We start from the raw sequence: 6000 nt of genomic DNA, 5'->3' as shown, positions 1-6000 counted from the left end.
GGGTGGGGTGACCTCGTGGTCACCCTCTGCAGAATAGAAGGAGGTTCTCAGCCAGGACATGCCCATCCTGGAGGCAGGTCGATGCACAAGATCCTATGCCTGGCCATTCCAGCCTGCAACCTTGGTGGGGGGCACACAGAGACAGGGGGCACTGCCAGTTACTCCAGGTGTTTTTTCTGGCTTTGCCCCCTACCCTCTGCCCACACCCTAGAGTCCTGGGTTGGAGCTGAAGCTGGGCCAAGGCCCGTGAGCTTGGAGGGAAGCTTTCCAATGGGAGGTGATGTGGAGAGGAGCTGAGGAGCGGGTGGGCATGGCCTCCCTGGATGTTCAGCATTCTAGAATTGGCGAAGTCCTTCCAGCTCAAGACCTTGTGTCTATGGAGTCTGAGATATGTTTCTCTCCACACCCCCTAGGGTGTCCAGAATCCTACCATGCTGGAGCGAGAAGGACCTCTGAGACCAGCCCTCTAAGGTTTTTATGGCTGCAAACAAACCATTCCCCAACATAGTAGACTAAAACAGCAATGGTTTCTTAATTTCTCACATTTCTGGGGTTTGTCCTGGCTGTCCTGCCAGTCTCACCTGGGATTAGGTCATTCGATCAGCTGTATTCAGCTGGAAGGTCCAAGTGGCCTCGCTCACAAATCTTAGGCCTCCACGCCACCTGCTGGGCCTCCACTCTCCTCCACTTAGTGTCTCATCCTCCAGGGCCTCTCTCTCCTGGAGAACAGCCTAGACTTCCTTCCAGTATGGCGGGAACTAAGTGGGAAGGAGGGAGAGAGAAAGGGAGAGAAGAAGGGAGGGGAACCACTAGGCCCTTCAAGGGCTAAGCTTGGAACAGGCACGATTTCGCTTCTGCTGCGTTTTTTCCATCAAAGCAAGTCACAAGGCCAAGCCAGATTCAAGGGGAGGGGAAGTAGACTCTACCTCTTGATGGTAGGAGAAGCAAAGAAGCTCTGACTATCTTTAATCCATCGCAGGGGGGCCGAGTTTCACCAGAGTCAGGAAAGTCAGGTCAGAGCCCAAGTGGCCTGATGGAGACTTGGGCACTTAGAGATGGATGAGGCCCCACCCCTGCCCCCAAGACTCTCTCCCATCAGCCCCCAGACCATGACTTTCCCCAGTGCTCTGTCCATGGTGACCCTGGAGACCTGGCCTGCAGGAGGAAGGGCTGGGGTCGAGGCTGCACAGGGAGGTGGGGAGGGCTTGGGCCCCTCTGTACCAACTGTTGAGGTGTCTGAAGTTGGTTTGGGGGGTGGGTCTCTCTTTGTTACAGGATGTGGGGGGAGGGCACCTACTCCTTGCAGAAACCGACCCCACGAAGGCTCTGGCAGGGACCAAGCTCGGGGAGGCTGAATCGTGGGGACAGGGCAGGCTCTGCTTATCTCGATGTCCTGGGGGCCTAGTCCCGGAGGACTCCAGGTCCCCCTTTTCTCTTCTTCCAGGTGTCCTTTGCACAGTAGCTGGTCTCAGCAGGCCCAGGCATTGGGCAGCCAAGCCGGTCCCTGAAGACCCCCAGCTCCCACCCCTACCCTCCTGGCTTTCATCTAACTTATTCATGCAGCCATCTGACAGCTACTTATTGAGCACCGGCTGTGTGCCAGGTGCTGTGCTAGTCACTGGGGCTCTATCAGTGAGCAAAATAAACAAAATCCCTGTCTTCCTGGAGTCCAGATTTGAGGCGAGGGAGAATGTTTATAGATAATAAACAAAATAAATAAGTAAATTACAGAGTGCCGCATTCATTTCCTGTGGCTGCCATAACAAATTACCCCAAACTTGGTGGCTTAAAACACCAGAAATTCATTCCCACACAGTTCTGGAAGCTAAGAGTCTGAAATCAAGGTGTTGGCAGGGCCACGCTCCCTTCACAGGCTCCAAGAGGGGAGAATCATGCTTCTTCCAGCTTCTGGTGTTTCCTGGCAATCTTTGGAGTTCCTTAGCTTGTGGCAGCATCCCTCCAATGACCACCTCCATCTTTACGTGGCTTTCTCCCCCATGTCTCTTTCTTTTCTTCTTCTTTTAAGGACACTAGTATTGGATTTAGGGTCCACCCCAAATCCAGGATGATCTCATCTCAAGAACCTTAACTTAAGCACATCTGCAAAGACCCTATTTCCAAATCAGGTCACATTCTGAGGTTCCAGGTGGAGCTCAATTTGGCAGGGGGTGGGGGGCACTATTCAACCCACTATAGTCATATTCACAGGTTCCAGGGGTTTGGACGTGGACCTACCTTTTGCAGGACCACTCTTCCACCCACTACAAATATATTAGAAGAAATAATTTGAGGTTATTTGGAGAAAAATAAAGCATAGTAATATAGAAGGGAGAGTGTAGGTGCTGGAGTGGGAAGGGCAGACTGCAGTATTAAATAGGTGGTCAGGAAAACCTCACTGAGAAGGTGATATTCAAAGACCTAAGGAAGTGAGGGGGTGAGCCATGTGCATGTCTGAGGGGAGAAGCATCCAGGCAGAGGGAACGGGCAGTGCAAAGGCCCTGAGGCAGGAGTGTGTCCAGCAATCTGAGGAATAGGGAGCTAGAGCAGAGTGAGTGGGGGGGGCAGAGTGGTAGCAGAGTAGGATCACATGGGGCCATGTAGGTCACAGGAAGGACTTTGGCCTTGACTCTGAGGAGAGACAGGAACTGACTTTGTTGTCACAGCATCACTCTAGTTGCTGGGCTGGGCATAGACTGTAGAGGGCCAAGGACTGAAGCATAACTCAGCTGCCCACTTCCCGCCCCCACCAAGGCAGCCCCCGGGCAGCAGGCCCTCCTTAGCTCTGGAGTGGCTTCCCAGGACTCTGTCATAGAGAGGCGCCTCTGATCCCCTGCTGCCGGACCCCCCTGCCTGCCCACAGGGCTCAGGTTTCCTCTTGTCAGCTGTACCCACCAGAGCCTGGAAAAGTCAGCTTTCCAGAAAGATTTCATCATTTTCCATTTGGAAAAATTTGCTGCTCCCACCACTCCCTCCCCTGCTCCCGAGGCTGAGACACTCAGGAGCTCAGAGGGGCCATGGGCAAGGGCACACGGGGCTTCCAGCCTGCCCCATGGCAGCCTGGGACCAGACTACCCCATCCCCCCACTGGCCCGACTTCCACCTGGGGGACCCTCCCCCCGTGTCCTCCATGGACTCCCCCAGTCATAGTGCTCTGCCCTGGTACCTCTGCCGCCTGCTAAGTGGGTGGGCACTGGGCAGAGGCACTGGAGAGGGCTGTGGAGGAGGGGAGAAGGGTTGGGTGTCCCCCTCCGGGGCTCCCTCACAGAGGCTGAGCCACTGCTGGGAAACCAAGCACCTGCCTTCACATCTAAGGTAAGTGGAAACTTCCCTTAGCATCTCTGGACCCCAGCGTCTTCTCCTCCATAATGTTCCTCATTCCCATTGCCATTGTGGGGCCCCTTAACACAGAGCCTGTCAGTGTTTGCAGAGCCTGTCAGCATTTGCAGAACCTGCTGTGGTTTGCAGAGCCTGTCCGTGTTTGCAGAGCCTGCTTGGTCACGGAGGCTGTTGCTATTTACTGATATTGTTTCCTTTGTTCCTCCAGGCAGCCCTTATACCCATTGCACAATGGTGGCTCATAAAGTTACCTCTTCCTCCCTCTCCTGCCCTGCTTCACACCCCTTGCTGCGGTCTCCCCAAGGATCCACAGGGCATTTCCCCAAAGGCCCCAAGACTCAGACCTCCAGAAATCTCACAGCCAATCCACACTCCCCAGTGAGACCATATACGCTGAGGTGTGGGGGTTGGAGGAGAACAGAGGGGCCACCCCCTTCTAAGCTGAAGTCCTGAAAAGAACATACAATTTGAAGCCAAGCTGACCTGGGCCTCTGTCGCTTCCTAGCTATGGGGCTTTGGGCATCCTCTCAAGTTTCTGAGACTCAGTTTCCTCATCTATAAAATGGGGCTGCATTAAGACATGTGGCAGTGTGAGATTCACCTGATATAATGGGTAGGAAAAATTCGTGAATGAAAAGCGCCTGTGTATGCTGGACGTGGGGCTTCCTTCTTCCACAGAACATCTCCAAGGGTTAAAGAGGCCCTGGGCATTCTTGTCATTAGCTCTGAGTGGTGAAAATAAGCCCACAAGGGTCTATGGAGGGAGTTCACCTCACCCAGGCCCTGGCTGAGAGCAGAAATCTGTCAGGAACTTGGAGAGAGTCAATGCAGGAGCCCTCGGCCACTAGCCCTCCTTCTCCCCCACCCTCAATGCTTTGACAGTGAGTAGGAACTGAAGGGACAGGTCTCCCCTAAGGTAGGGGCTATGCCTCCCCCCTTAGACTACAGCTCCCTGAGGCAGGGCTGTGTGTCCCCTCAGACTGGGGTTCCTTTCCCCTCTCAAACCCCAGGATGGCGATCTAAGCATCAACCTCTCCAACAGTATTCGTGCACCACTGAGTGACCACCCAAAGGAACAAGGTGTTTGGACCTGACAGACAGAGGTGCAGGGCGGGGTGGGGCCCTCCTGAGGAAGGAAGTGCTGATAAAATGTCACTTCTCTGACCACTTGGCTCAGGACAAACTAAAGCTGTAATCAGAGAATTCAGTTTGGAGCCATCAGCCAGCTGGCTTTATGAAGTGCCTGCTGTATGCAAGGCCCACTGGCAGGTGTTTTGGGAGAGACCAAGAGGATCTATATGCAACATCTGGGCTACTGGGGAGACAGGCCTGGGCACTGCCGGGAGTTGAGCACTGGGGTGGCCGCACAGACACAGGGGTCTGGGAGAGAAGGGAGAAGTGGGAGCTGCAATCGAGCAGCCTCCTTAAAGGAGACCCTCCTGGGACCAATTCTTGGGTCCAGGTTGAAGAAGGTGGACCTGTGGCCTCAGAGCTTTGGCTCTTGGGGAACCCCTGAAGGCCCCTCCCCATCCCACCCACCCCTCTCCCCACAGCCCTCAACTTATCTGGCAGCCTTGGTCCATGTTTTCCCAGGAGCTGGTCCTCCCCCATCGCCTGGGGCCCACCCAAGGCTGAGCCCTCTCTCTCCTCCTGCTCCTGCCCAGCAAGTCCTGGCTGGGCCAGGGGAAGCAGGGGAAGGAGCTCCCTCAAGATCCTGCCGAGGGCCCCTTGGGATCCAACTCCTGGCTCCTGAGTCTCCCACCCCCCACCCTGAATCCCCCATAGCCTGGAAATGTCTCACAAGACAGGTAGCTGGGATGCTCTAGAGATGGAAGGAGGAGCCCCAGAGGAGACCTCTCTTCCATCCCCTGCCCCGACAAGGGGCAGTCACACCCAAAACCATCAAAGGAAGCAGATTCTATAACCCACCAGGAATGGTCTATAACCCAGACCATTCTACTTTTGCTCACTGCTAGCAAGTTGAAGCCAGCTTATTTCTCAGCCCTGCCCGGGTTCCTGAGCAATGAGGAGCTGGGGCTCCTCAGAGATGGCTTCACTCTGGGGCCCCTAGAGGTAACGATGATGAGGGAAGGTCAGTGTTGACTCAGCCTCAGGGATCCCAGTCTGATGGGGGAGACATAGCCCTGCCCTCTAGAATATTCTACTCCAGTGGGGGAAATAGAGCCCCTGTCCTCTGGCAGCCCCCAGACTGAGCAGAGAAACACAGCCCCTGTCCCTTCAGGGTGGTCTGACTCAGCCTTGAATACCTCCATCCTCATCCAGGGAGTAAAGACCCAGAGGTCACCATCTCCTGCCGTAGGTAAGAGTCCTTCCCATCCCCACCCCAAAAAGGACTAAGGATAGGACAGGCACGGAGCAGGAAGGGAACTTAGAGACCTGTGTCCCAAGTGGTCACTGGCTGGCAGGCCCCTTCATTGCCACCTGTGAGGCCCAGGCTCTCGCAGAATCCTGCTAAAAAGCATCCTCTCCATGCAGGAATGGACCTCGGGGGTGGCCTTGCCCTGTCCCATCAACCCCTTCCCTCACCACAGACACTGATAGTGCTCACAGACAGGCCCGCAGGATGAGGGAGCAGGGGAGGCCGATAAGTTGACCTTCCTCCAGCTCCTGTTTTGGCTGGAGGGCTGGTGGGCTGTTTGATCT

This window comes from Balaenoptera ricei, chromosome 11, assembly GCF_028023285.1.
Source record: "Balaenoptera ricei isolate mBalRic1 chromosome 11, mBalRic1.hap2, whole genome shotgun sequence".
In the NCBI taxonomy this organism is placed as follows: Eukaryota; Metazoa; Chordata; class Mammalia; order Artiodactyla; family Balaenopteridae; genus Balaenoptera; species Balaenoptera ricei.
The sequence above is the reverse complement of the archived record's forward strand: the minus strand, read 5'-3'. Positions refer to the sequence as shown.